Source organism: Rhyacophila brunnea, unplaced genomic scaffold, assembly GCF_057557595.1.
Source record: "Rhyacophila brunnea isolate RB1 unplaced genomic scaffold, BYU_Rbru_1.0 scaffold_16, whole genome shotgun sequence".
Lineage (NCBI taxonomy): Eukaryota > Metazoa > Arthropoda > Insecta > Trichoptera > Rhyacophilidae > Rhyacophila > Rhyacophila brunnea.
In genome coordinates, this window is record NW_028232816.1 from 165,705 (window position 1) to 181,376 (window position 15,672).

Consider the following 15,672-nt stretch of genomic DNA (forward strand, 5'->3'; position numbering starts at 1 on the left):
AATGATTCATTTTGGCTAAAAACCATTTGAATGACCAATTTAATTAATATTCTATAACATCGTGTAATATTAAAATACACAAAATGACCCATTCTGTTGAATAGCCGTTTCAATGTGACCTTGTAATTATTCGTGTATAGCATCTGGCACTATGAAAGTATGTAAAATAGCTCATTCTGGTAAAAAGCCATTTAAATGTTTCCATTGTTATCACTCATCCACAAGTATGACTATACACAAAAAGACTCATTCCTGTTAAAAACTTTATTTTGTAATTTCTCATGTTTTCTTAAGGGGGGACATGCTCGTCGAAGGTCAAAATTGAGTTTTTATTGTATTTTCAAACCATGATCCTGGACACTCCTTAAACGTTGTCGATAATCTATTCATATAATTTTTAAGCCTTATTATCCTTTATAGTTATTTTAAAAATTTGATGACTGCATAAAGTATTTTTGTTACATAAAATAGTATTCTTTTAAACCTCTCGCTCTAATGTTTTAGAATATAGTCATATTTCGGTACATAACTGTGCAGTGGTGTTAAGATTTTTTACATTTATTAATTTTTAAACGCATTTATGAAACCATTAGTATAATTTATTACAAGATAATTTTTGTAAAATATTCACGATAAAAAATTATATTTATAATCTCTGTGATCCCAAATTTGACAAGAATTAGGCATTTTATTATTCAAAAAATCGGCAAGATTAACACATTTGAAGATGATTCTAAAGATACATATTATAAGCTATGTCTTTGGCCATTCAAGTGTGATAAACATCTTATGAATAATGATTGCTTTATAATAATTATTGACCTAAGAATAAGGTAGTGTTTTTTTGAAATACGCCATTTCTTTTGTCATTCCCCAGTGGTTAAGCTACAACATACGGCCGTAGCCATAAATTGACAAACTGTAATTGAAGTAGGGAGTAAAATGATATTGACGCGCGTGTTTGAACATGTACCGTTTAAAAAAAAAATTAAAAAAAAATCGGTTAGGTACATGTTCAAACACGCGCGTTAACATAATTTTACTCCCTACTTTAATTATAGTTTGTCATTTTATGGCTACGGCCGTATGTTGTAGCTTAACCACTAGGGAATGACAAAAGAAATGGCGTATTTCAAAAAAACACTACCTTATTCTTAGGTCAATATTTATTATAAAGCAATCATTATTCATAAGATTTTTATCACACTTGAATGGTCAAAGACATAGCTTATAATAAGTATCTTTAGAATCATCTTCAAATGTGTTAATCTTGCCGATTTTTTGAATAATAAAATGCCTAATTCTTGTCAAATTTGGGATCACAGAGATTATCAAAATAATTTTTTATCGTGAATATTTTACAAAAATTATCTCGTAATAAATTATACGAATGGTTTTATAAATGTGTTTAAAAATTAATAAATGTAAAAAATCTTAACACCACTGCACAGTTCTGTACCGAAATATGACCATATTCTAAAACATTAGAGCGAGAGGTTTAAAAGAATACTATTTTATGTAACAAAAATACTTCATGCAGTCATCAAATGTTTAAAATAACTATAAAGGATAATAAGGCTTCAAAATTATATAAATAGATTATCTACAACGTTTAACCTTTCCCTTACCATGGTAAAAAAATTACGCCCGTTCCCATGCCGTCCACTCAGTGGACCGCTAGAAATTTGGCATTTTAAGGCATTTTAAAAGCTAATTGATTGCTTCAAAAGGTAAAGAATGTTTTTAAATACTATTTAGTCATCGTTTAACATGTTATTCTGTGTATATCACATGCAATTATCTTATAATCGTGTATAATAATCGGACATCAATAAATGTACGTCATAACCAAACCACGGTGTGTCTCGATCTGTTTTAAATGGAACAACGAACACACGCTGTCATTTCACGGAGAGTGGGGATGGCTAATTCATCCGAAGCGGACGAGGGTGTTGTAAGGTAGAATAACACTTGTGCAGGCGTTCGTTATTACGTTCGCCACATAAAATAATAGATACCTAGCATATTATGAAATAATATTGGCTTCGATATATTTTAATGAACACATTAAGTTTTATTGCTTACATTTTGTCCAATATATAGTGGACAAAAACATATATCTAAATATATATCAAACTCAAAATTTTATGAAAACCTTTTTAGGGCTTCTGAAACTAGGCGCTTCACTTGAAGAGTTAAAAAATACCAACAACATGACGTGTAATAATAATATGTATTTTATATTTAACGAAAAGAGAAGTATGAATGAAAAAGTGTGCACAAAATTGTAGGATTGCCCAAAGCGTACCGAAACTATTATGGTTTTATTTCGGCCTGGGTTTATCTGACTTTTGAAAACTATATAACACCATATTATGTAAATTATTGTAGTATTAGTTCAATAAAAACAAATAGGTACGTATGACTCACAATGCACTATTTATGTCGGATCTTAACAGTCTACCTCCACACTTCACCACTGAGAAATAATATAATAGTATATTATTATGTATATACCTACATCAGATTGAGTATGATAATATTTATTTATATAATAATATTATTTGGTAAGTACTTATGAAATTAGAATGATTCAGTAATCTTAATATGAATTTCTTGTACCTACATACAATCCACCGATATTATGGACATATTATTATATATAGTTAATAATAATATATAATATTATAACACAATATCATGTAAACACAACAGGTTCACTATGATTATTTATTTACATATTAGGTATGTAAGTAGGTACCTACTTTATAATTTTATTATTGGTACTTGTAAAATTAAAAAATAAAAATGCTGCAAACACTATAAAATATTTTTTGCAACTGTGTGTCTACTTCATAAACCAAAGAAACTCCATGTGTACTACCTAGTTGCACTTAAATTGCATTTGCTGACTCATTATTATTTTCGGATGAAAGCTATTATTAGTGATTTACGACGACAATACAATTTATTACGGTTCAACCATGGACCAACAAAATAATGTCTCATTTATAATTAAAAAAACTAATATAGGTAGGTATTAGTAATATCGTCAAAAAAAGGATATTTTAGAATATCGTATTAACCGCACCGCACCGCAATTTACAAAGCTACAGTTAACTATAGATACAAATATATTATTATTGATGCTAGTCATTAGAACATACCTACATTTTCTGTAGCTGTCTGATTTCAATGCAGGGTATTTATTTAAACGAGTTTAATATTTGGGTTTGAATACAACATTTGAATGGGTAGGTACATCAATATTATGAAATTTATCGCATTGTATTATTTTCCTAAAATTCTAAAACAGAATGAAATAATATTACCCTTGCCAATATTTAACATACTGCATTGCCTAATATGATAATAGTATAAACATGTAGAACATGTGAATACGCCACGCCACATGCTGTGCTGTTTTTATTTAGCCCGCTCGAGAATTTTTTTCAATTGCCTATGTCCCACAAACTGATGTAATCTTTACAAACCTTGTAGCAAGGGTCTGTATTCTAAATCCGGGAAAAAAGGTTTTATGACTTGACTAGACAATGGTCAATAGCATTGGATCCTTTTCGTTAATTGTTTATGAATAAACGCCACATGTAGCGAAGTTAACACGGTAAAATGAACACTAATAACATTGCGTTAAGGGTTGCTTTGGCGTTTATCGTCAGATGTATTTGAACAATGTATACTTCAAGGTTCGATATATTATGGGAGGCTATAACTGATTGCATTATTCACAGAATTATGTTGAACAAAGACATACATTTCTATCTCTGACTAACAAATGACATTTTAAAATAGTGTCTCATGTTTACATTACTATTATGCGCGTTTCTCTAACGTATATCTTTCTAGATAGCCCTATCACTGTCTTATCAAAATATTGATTAGACTTTCGAAAAATGATTAATTTTACATATAAAACATTCAATTCAACCACCTATATATTTTTCTTTTTATGCCTAAATATTTTATCTACAAATAGCTAAAAGTAGACGTTTATATACATAATAATAAGTGGGGTATCTATGATTTAAGGTCATTTCTAAACTGCGAGACCATCGTGGCAACGGGAGTGTTAAGGAGTGTCCAGGATCATGGTTTGAAAATACAATAAAAACTCAATTTTGACCTTCGACGAGCATGTCCCCCCTTAATGATATAAAAATACACAAAATAATTCATTGTGGTGGAAAGCCAATGTTACCTAACAATATAAATAAAATGTACACGGGCAAAACAGGAAACGTCGCACAAAACTGAAAAATGACTTCGGTATTTGGAAAAACTTAAATTTCCATGTGTATTTTTATCTAACTTAATGAAAAAGTATAAAACAAATCATAGTCCTTCGAAAATAGCGGTTTCTCAATACCCGATACAGGTCCATAAGTGGGGCTCCCCATGACCTGTAATGAACTGTATCAAGGAATGTCAAACGCCAACTTTTACGTTAAGCATTAAAATGGCCAATATATATGAAAACTGCTACACAAGTACCTATTGCCCGAAATTAAATTGTTAATTATGGCAACTTTTCGTTTTGTGATATTTCTTGTTTTGCTAATTTACCCTTCAATATCTCTTGTATTAGATCTGGTAATATAAAAATATACAAAACGACCTATTCTGTGAAATGCCATTCAAATGCGTTTATTGTGATTACTCATGTAGAACATATAGCATGAAATTGCATAAAAATACATGTCATTCAGTTGTAAACCTCTTAAACAGTCAATGCTTCTAGTTGTAGGTTACTTATCGTTTTCGAAACTATAATTGATTATGCCATTAATATTTTCGAATTCTCTATCCTGTGTAACACTGGCCTACTGTATTTATTAATCATCTATGTGTATATATAATATAAAATATGCTTGTTTGTTTGGTTTTGAGTTGACAAACGATTGTGTGCCTTAATTATTCTTGTACAATGTTACTTTTCCTTTTCAGTATAATCTAGCAATCATCGTGCCGTATAGTCACATGACACATGACAGAGGCTTGAACAATGTTACGAAATTAACCGAATTTACTTAGAAAATCAGTAATCGATTCTATATCGAACAACTTCATCATTATCATCCAGCCTGGGGATCATTTTACTGCTGGATGAACGCCTATCCAACCTGATTTCATTCTTCCTGGTTCTGTGCATTACTTTTTATTTTGCAGCTATTTATATCATCATTAGCATCAGCTTGAATCAATCCATTCCTAAATGGTGAATTCTAAGCTACTTCCATTCCTCCCGGTCTAATGAATTCCTACGTTCGTCAAAATTTATAAGATTATAAAGATACGTACCGCTATAATCATAATCTTCATCATCCCTAGTCAATCCACTGCTAGATGAAGGCTTCCCAAAGTCGATTCTGCCCTGTGCATTGTTGTATTCATCAGAACCGGTGATCAATAATAGTCAATAAATAAGGAAAGTGCGAACTAACGATAATAGTGAGTAAAAAAGACCAAATAATCCGACACTGCGAAGCTTTATTGGCTCACGACTGTAGTAATATTTCGTTGTATTGTGTGACATAGTGTATTGACCCTTTTTTATAAAATAGTTTTTCCAATATGTCTTAAAAGTAATATACTGACGTCTCCTGGGGCGCAGGGGCGCTATATACTCTGAACCGGCTTTGTCCCCAAACCAGGTTGAGAACCCCAACTCTCGACTAGCTCAAACGAGGAGATCAAATATGAGTTCTTAGATTGATTAATAGTAGCACTCCACTATATTAGTCTACAAAGGCCACCTAGTATTAGAACAATACCAGTTATTGTATATACTATTGCTTAAAATTCACGGTCACCATGAAAATGTCAAGCTGTCCATCATTCAAGGACATGGAAAATTCAGGTTCAACGCCACTAGATAATTTTACTGGTTTCAAGATCACTAGGTAAATTTGCCATATAAGTTCCAGTACGTGCAGATTGTATTGTGGCACTAATTAATTAGGATGTATGAAACTATAATAAATCAAAGGTCCGTATTAACTATATAATTTATTTATTTAAAAATTTAATTTAAATTTATAACTTACAATAATTATAGTTTATAATCTTTTATATTTTATATAAAACTTCGATAATGTCTTTATTCTCGATTATAATGTACTTTTATAATTATAATAAAACTATTTTTTATTTTAATTTATTTATATAATATAGTAATATTTATATTTAATTATTTATATAATTTAATAGTTTTCATTCGTAAGAAACTTAATTTTTAATCTAATTACGAAAGATTATTTATTTATACATATAAAATTTGGCACATACGTTTATATAATTATTTCTATATTTATTTTTGTCAAGCTACGTGAACCTTACACTGAGTAGCACTTTCAAAAGTTTGGGAACCGCTTGCACTTTTACAACTGTACCTTGTGGTACCTCGAAACTATATCCTTATTACTGACTCATCAACTCGATGAGTAATACCGAATGACGTCACTCACTATGACTAGTGAGTCCTAGAGTGCTACACGACGAATGTACTTAGGTACATGTACTACCCACGAGAAGCCCTATTCGGAGGGTCTTCATACAAAAAGGCTTGCAAACTTTTGTCAAGACCTTCGTGGAGTAGGAGTATCTTGCTGGAGACGGCGAAAACTACTGAATTTACTATGAATAATTACAAGATAAAAAGAACTTTTTATATACGTTTTTAAATTGTCTGTGGAATCATATAAACTTGACTTGACTAGCTTAAACGATCAAAAAAATTTGTACATGATAGAAATCAATATGAAATGTAATTTTGACATTTCATATTGATTTCCATAGTAACGCACGTATATATTAATAATTTAGTTGCTAGGACCCCAGACCCCTGCAACCAATAATGGTGGATTGGATTACGGATTTCATCCGAAATAACTTTTCATACAAAACATAATTAACTGAAAATGAATTTAATTCTACTTAAAGATGGCTAAAAGTATTAAAAGAATGCATTGGCATCGTGTTCTGATATATTCTAAAAGTTTCAAATGTCTAGGTAGTCGGGAAGTTAGTTAAAAATCGATTGGAAGATTTTTACTGGATAAACAACCACTGGACAAATAAGAATACGACCTAATAAAAACGTTGTAAAATGTCAAGATTTTATAGTGAATTACGGGTTCTTCCCTGGGAGGACTAGGTCAGAGGATCTCTTGCTCCGCCTACTTCCTCGGAGGATTTGAAGAATATCTCCTTAATCTTTAAGAAATTTGATCGGAAAATACTAAAGGCTAAAAATACTAAAATGCAAATTTAATTTGATTAGTTATTTTATAGTCAACGAGTTTAACTAAGTTTTCAACATGTGATAACAATGACAGCAAATAAATTGTTTATATAAAAATTACATAATTAATCTTACCTACATACTAAATCTGTTGTACTTACATTTTACTTAATAATGACCGTTTTGGTCAACTTTTGGGAACATCCACAACTCACTCTGAGTAGCTGCAAGCTAATCAGATTGAACTATGGGACTTATTACATATTTTTCAGCTTCGCCATGAGGCAGACGTCCATATTTTAGTGTAGGAATTGACTACAGAGACCAGATTGAAATAGATGTGTCGTCAAAATAGTACTACAAAAATGCCGACTGCAAAATGACGAGCATTTTGTGGTCGTGTCAATACCTACCCAACTTCGCTCGGAGACTTTCAAACATGTGTTTTCTTTTCTTGCTGATGTCCGAATATATACCCCATACCCAGACACTACACTATTTTAGTCTGACGATAAACACCTGGCCTACAGCTATAGCTACGGGCGCTCTTTTACGAGTTATTGCTACCTATTATAATTGCATCCACAATTGATTATTCAAAGCACGTGGCCTAACGGTTATAATTATTAGGATTGTTAGTATCCGTTTATGTCGTCCGCGTTATATTGTTTTTTAGACATGCCTCTCATGAATATTAAAGCAAACGTTTGATGCCACTGACGAATGCACCAATTCATGAGTAGCACGGGTGTCTTGCTTCTGACATGGACCCTGCGTGTCGTAGAATATACCAAAATGAATAAAAGCAACCTTTTGAGAAGACTGTTAGACAGCCAAATCATTCAAGTCACAACCTTTAGTCATAAGGTCCTGATAAAGAATAATAAGAAGTTTTATTCCATTCGTCTAAATAATTTGTATTTTTGTTTTCCCTGGAGGTGGGCTTTTGAGCTTTGAGAATATCTTGGCCGAATCTTAGGGGTACACTAATACAACCGCATTACAAACACTAGAAATCGTGAGCATGATAGGTGACCTTACGTATAGATAACGGATGTTGTCCAATAATTTCAAATAAGTAATTCCTTAAGATATTAATGCAATCAAGATTTCTGTATGTATAATTATTAGAGTTGGGTTTCGGGAATTTCCAGACGGGAATTCTCGAGAAATTTTCACATGTCTTTCACATTTTCACATGTCGAGAAATTTGCGCTGTCACAAGGAGGGGGGGAGCGTAGGTTGCGCTGGACCCCCCCGGCTGAGTAAGGTCAAGGTTATCGTCTGCTGGCTTCTTCTTTCGGGGACATGCTATGCTTGATTGACAACGCGGATTTCAAGAATAACAGTGTATTTTATTTGACGAAATTCATTACAGTTACAGAACAGCGTATAAAACATTTAACAAAAATATTTATAAAATAAATAAATTCACGGAGGTGCGTCGGTTCCGAGCAACCGACCCGAGACAAAAACCGAATGAATCTTCTTTTTGGGAGCCAGGTCAACTCCAGGCAAGAATAAAATAATACCTACTACAAATTCTGTCACTGAAAAATGACAAAATACCCGAAGTTTGTGAGTACCTGGGTTCTGAAGCAGACCCTTCGCTGGGTCCGTGGCATTTCTGAGAATTTTCAGCTGGCTCGAAAAATTATTACCTACTTACTAGGTACCTAGTAGGCTAGTAGGTATAATTTAAAAATATTTCTTTGCTAAGTACCTACATAATATTATCTGCTTATCATATTAACAATTACGACACATATTTTTACAAATAATCTCAAATCAGTTTAGAGTTAAGACTAAAAATATACTAGGTATTCTAGGTATTAGGTAAATTGTATTGCTGGGAACTTTGCTTCCAATATTTATGTGAGTACACGAATTTTAATATTCAAAATTGGATGAAGGCTAATGTAATAATATTAAACAATGATAAGTATTAATAATTATTATTTTAGGCATCTTAAGTGTTGTGCTGACGATTGTTTTAAGTTATATAGGTAACTACAAAATCGTTTGTTATTTATTGGCTTGAAAATTACAGCTTGCTTGTAAGTAGTTTTAAAATTGAATAAGTATACCTAGATTTTATAATGACGCTAGGTTTTACTTGGCTTGCTTCTAGAATTAATGTATAAAATTCCTCCTATAAAAAAAATGCAGGATTTTATTTAAGTAAGTATATTAAGGGCTTCTTCTTATTGTGCCATCCCCTAGTAGAGGTCGGCCACCATCAAGGCGATCTTATCTTTGTCGTCTGCTATCCGGAACAGTTCAGTGGAGCTGCACTCGTACCAATCACGGAGGTTTTTAAGCCACGAAATGCGGCGCCGTCCTCTGCTACGCTTCCCATTGATCTTTCCTTGAATGACAAGTTGGGGCATGCTGTATTTTTGTCCTCTCATAATGTGGCCGAGGTACTTTAGTTTCCTGGTTTTGATACTACGTAGAACTGCTCGGTCCTTCCCCATTCGATTGAGAACTTCAACATTTATCACCCGGTCAGTCCAAGGAATTTTGAGGATGCGCCTATACAGCCATATCTTGAAAGTTTCAAGTCTCCATGACATCTTTTGGTTTAGCATCCATACTTCCATGAATGTATTAAATTTTGTTGAAGTTGCAAAAGGGTGACTATAAATTTTCATACATCTAAGCTTACGGGCTAGAAATTTCTGTCCCGTAGTCGATCTGCTCATTTCTGCATGAATCCGCCCAATGATGATTCAGGCCTCATGGCCTTGGATCCTCTGAGGATGCCATGGTTTAGGCGGTAACAGTATAACTAGTGTGAAAAGGAAAATATACCTTGACATATTGAAGATTTTGTGGACACTGATTCAAAAAGCAAAAGGTTCAACTATGATCATGAAGTATTTAGTTTTTTTTTTAATTTCTACGATACTATCAATAGTGACAATTAAATTTAATATCAAATATTCGAATATGTTCATTCCACTCCTTAAACGATCAGTAGGTACTGAGAAGAGGGCGGTGAAATGAAACGCTAGGCTATTCAACAGGAACACGTTTATTACAGTAGACGACAGAAATATAGGTTACCATGTTATTTAATCACAAATACAGGTTTGGTCATCGCATTACATATAAACAAAAAAATATTCAATCAGTTACATTAGAAATTTACATCGCCAAACGTAGTGACCTGAAGGGGTTAATCGGTCATACATGTACGGCACACGTTATTTTATCGTAGGAACACATCAAATTAATAACAAATGAAAATCTTATTACCATGAAGAAAACTTACATGCTAATTTAATCCTATAGATATAATGCGAACGGTATAGGGCTTTGTTTGAGAGTACTGGGCCAAAGGCGCCCAGTGTGACAACCACTGGTTGAAGCTTTATAGATCTGGCTACCCAAAGCCATTCCACAATCCCCGAATTAAGCCCTTTACGGGGAGGGGTACGTCTGCGGGTTTTCTAGCTCACTTATTTTGTTTAATTAAATACATTTTTTCTCGTGTTCTATGGGCTGAACACAGATGGCAATAGCAAAAAAAAAGAAATTATAAATGTTTAATTTATATTCGGAGATTGTGGACCGTCAAGAGCTGGCTAGCCAGACAGGTGCAGTTGTGTTGATGATTAGACCAACCGAAGACAAAGAAAGCCCTATATATTCGTATATTTGGTGAGATGTGGCACCACAAAGCTCGCCGATAATATAACAATCACGTCCGGCGAAATGCCCTTTCTGCGAGCGGGAAGAACAGTTTTGTCCCGCGGAAGTTAACCCGACGTAATTAATTTATTTGTTAGGATTAATTTGTCCGGGTGCAGTAACGGAATGCGTAAACAAAACAATTTAAAAGAACATAAAAAGGCCAAGCACAGAAATCGATATATCGACACAAAAAGGTTCGCGCTTTAGATAATATGCCTCTATCTGATTTTTATAGATGGCAGTGCAGGTTCAGGAAATCGATAAACGCCGTTATTTTTAAACCAAGAAAAAGAACGACATAGAAGAATTTAACACGACAATTAGTTACTTTACACCTCGCTTAACATATATTGTGGTACCACATAACATACTACAAACATCACAGGCCAATTGGACTTAATTCCTAAACACGTAAATGGCAATATTAGAATTAATAGATCGGGAACTAAATTTAAATACAACCACGGAATAATCTAACACACACGTAAATCGGCAATATAAGAATTAACAGATCGGTAATTAAATTTAAATACAACCACGGCATAATCTAACACACACGTAAATCGGCAATATAAGAATTAACAGATTTGTAATTAAATTTAAATACAACCACGGAATAATCTAACACACACGTAAATCGGCAATATAAGAATTAACAGATCGGTAATTAAATTTAAATACAACCACGGCATAATCTAACACACACGTAAATCGGCAATATAAGAATTAACAGATTTGTAATTAAATTTAAATACAACCACGGAATAATCTAACACACACGTAAATCGGCAATATAAGAATTAACAGATCGGTAATTAAATTTAAATACAACCACGGCATAATCTAACACACACGTAAATCGGCAATATAAGAATTAACAGATTTGTAATTAAATTTAAATACAACCACGGAATAATCTAACACACACGTAAATCAGCAATATAAAAATCCTTTAACATTAATGGGATTCTATACGTTACGACACCATTACACAATAACAATTAAAAATAATACCAATAACAACTAGAATTAATTTTTCGCTGAGGGAGACAAGTTTGAAATAAATCTACGTAAATTAGGCACGAAATAAAAAAGGGAAGACAACAGTTATTGACAAACAAAGTTATACTCTAAGAATAAATTAACAGAAAATATTGATACAGGGTACTCAGGGTTAGGCGGCGTGCTGGTGGATGGCGCCTTCGGATGAAGGTGCTGTGGAGACCCAAGTGGGGTCTTCAAGGCGTCGGAGAAGGAAAAGAGAGCTTCTTCACGTCGCGCCGGCTCATTTAAAAGCTTCCCCTGTGCTGCCAAAAAGGAGGGGGGGGAATATTTCCTGGCAGCCGTGGGCTCCGCTATTCACCATGAGAGGTCGCCACAGTGTCCGTTTTTGAGATGCGACAACCGTGGCGGGGGAAGTTTGATATTTGACAGACGCCGGCGTTTTGGTCGTTGTTGGCGTATTTCAACTCTTACTAAATTATATATAAAATTATTTGCAATTTTAAGTCGAATGGGGTGGATATTCGAGCGGTTATGTCTGTTTCTTGGTATCCGGGAACGTCATGTTACTCGCGGGTACGTGCGACTTTTCCTCACCGGATGCTTTATATTGTACTTGCTCCGCGTTGCGCCTTAGGTAGCGTGAGCCGGGGTTGCATTGTGGACCTTGAAACGTTCCGATTTGCCGCTTTCTAAAAATGATCGCTATCTCTCTGCCATGTCCAGCGCAGGGGTAGACAATCTTAACGCGACAGGGGGTCGCACGTATTGATTTGGTGACAGTACCTATTTAAAATAAAACCATTTACCGGATTTACCTGCTCCCAATAAGAACATCCCGTTGCGGATATTTATAATTGAATGGGGAAATCGTCTCTTCAATTAACTCAGTCTTGATGTCAATTAGCTGACTATTAGTTTGCGATGTTATTACTGACAGGTCTGTAATATGATTTTGAAAAACGAAATGTAATGTTATAAAATCAAAAATATTTTATAAAATGATCGACAGTATACATATGAAACTCGGGAACACACTTGAGGGGTCTCAGCTCAAGTCTTCAACGTGGATATGGTGTGTCTGTTATTATCTAACGCCAAACTTTAATAATAACGATTATTTAAAATTAATATATTGACAAAAAGCACGTTGCAAACATTGATATACTACTGGATGAATCATATGCTTCTTAAAATGACGCCCGATTTTCAGCGACTCGGCCAGTGTTAAAACTTACTGTTTTAATATCAGCGGACTTAACTCGATATAAGCTCACTTAATATTTGTCTCGAAAACGACCTGGCAATAATTATGAGTAAGCTCGATCTAGCTTGCATCTTACTCTAACTAATAGTCAGCGCATGACGACTTGCTCTGTCCGCTCAGACATGAATTTTTGGTAGCTTGCAAGCTTTGGGTTGCAAACCCTTAGGGTCACTATTGCAAGAACGCAAATTTAGTTTTACAGCCAGGGCAATACGGGTGAAATTCGGGAATCCATGTTAACGGTCTTAACGCATTATACCTACAAGGAAATATTTTAAGACGATATTCGTAATATCTTCTTTTGTGGTACATTTTTAAAATGACACTTATATGGGAACTCCTCATCTAGTAGTATATCAATGGTTGCAAACAATACTTATCTATGATAACATTTCCACATGTCAATAATTCACACCTATAATAAATAAATTAAAAATAAGACAAATTGTGTTGAATATATTCAGTTAGGTCAAAAGGACGTAATCTAAGTGGAGTAAACTTTTTGTTACTCATTTATATACAACAGACCATTATAATCCGTGGACGTGTTAAATAGTAACCTACCTTCCACGTATATTGAAACATTCCCAATTTGATTTCTAAAATGACTACAATATATTATTATTTCTTTCGATACACACTATTTTCCTGTTTACTTATATCGGTGACACCATTATTTGTTGATTGTATGAAAAATATTTATCCTTAGAATGTAAAAATAATAACCTTTGAATAACCAACCTCGGCAGCGTGGCCAGGATGAACATCATACTCTTGTTTGATGCAGATATTTGACTGTGGATTATTTCCCTGTAAGGAGAAATCGAATCGATGTTGGTCATCTGCATCAGTTTTAAAGTCACCTGCTTCACGTTTACCGTCCATTTTACACATTTAAAGCGTTCGTTTTAAAAGATTATCGTGTCACACTAATAATACACAAACCAATATTTGGTAGCCATGATAATAGCCAATGATTGCTCATGCCATAGACAAAAGATAGTAGGTAGTGTGAAGAAGCGGTTAAATCAAATGCTCGGTTTGTTTGCCGTGGTGGGCGTTTATTATATAATAAGGCAACGGAAATACAGGGTAAAAATTAGTTATACAATTAATTAGTAAAACAAGTATAATATAAATTAAATTGATACAAGCAATGAGGGCATAGGCATGTCGAATATATTATATTTTCTAACTCTTATCTAACAAAATCTATAACATAATTTAATTCTATCGACACAGGTTATACGGAGCTCTGCTTGGAGCTACGGGGCCAAAGGTGCCCAGTATGATAACCACTGGTTGGACCTTTGGAGTCTTGCCTATCCAAAACCGCTAGCCAATCCTCGAGTATATCCTTTACCAGAGAAAGTGGAGCCTTCTGGTGTTCTGTGATAACTTTTTTGGCATAGGAAAGCGCTATGTTGCTTAAGTAAGCAACAGATGGCAGTAGTATTTACGAATAGATTTCTATTAATTAAAACTGAGGATTGGAAACCCGTGTGTAGGGTTGTATTGCTTACTAAACCAACCTGGGACAAGCAGAGACCAGTATATTTCTATACTTAAACGCTATCGTGTCCAGGAGAGTTTATCAATATCAATCTAAACAATTAACTTATTACAAGGCTGTTGAGTGGGCGGTAGAAGAGACGCAGTCCTTCCCAGGGGTAGTTAATATTAATTTTATATTTATCACAACTAAATTAAATACAGATCGCATTGAGAAATAAACATAAACAGAAAAGAAATCTAAAAAAGAATAGTTAATCGATCTTATTCCCGATATAAACAGAAATGCGTCTCGGGTGAACGCGCCAGTGAAGCGTCAGGGGGTTTCTGACAGATGGCAGTGGTTCGCAGACGAAAAAAGAAAAACGGAATATTAACAATATGACACGATATCGTGAAGAAGGGGTAACACATAATATAAATTATAGCGACAATATTACTACTCGTAATCCTAGTGAGATATCCAGGGTTCCGTGACTAGCACAAAAATTAAATAAAAGAAATTAAATAAAAAGTCTTTCTTGTTCGTGCGTGGTCTAATATTATTTTCATGGTTAGTTTTACAAAAGTTTATTTTCGGATTTTTCCAGAGTTACAGTGATTCAGGTCTGTTCGCTTTAACCAAAAGACGCTCACTGCTCGCCACGGGGTTCTTCTACCACTCTTCAACCCAAGCCAGCTTTATTTGAAGGAACTCCCGTGATTGGCCAAATCCGATCGGATGATCTTTTGATTTGGCGAATCACAAGGTGGACCTCAGCGCCGACGCGTGACGAGTCTAGCATTGCGCAATGCGCGGCAAAATTATAATATTTGTATTTACTTCATTCCTTCATTTAAACCTTATAACTAAATATTTTATTTCTTATAGCTAGTACATATTTTTATATAAAACAAATTTATTATATTGATACCAGATGAAGGTCTCCCA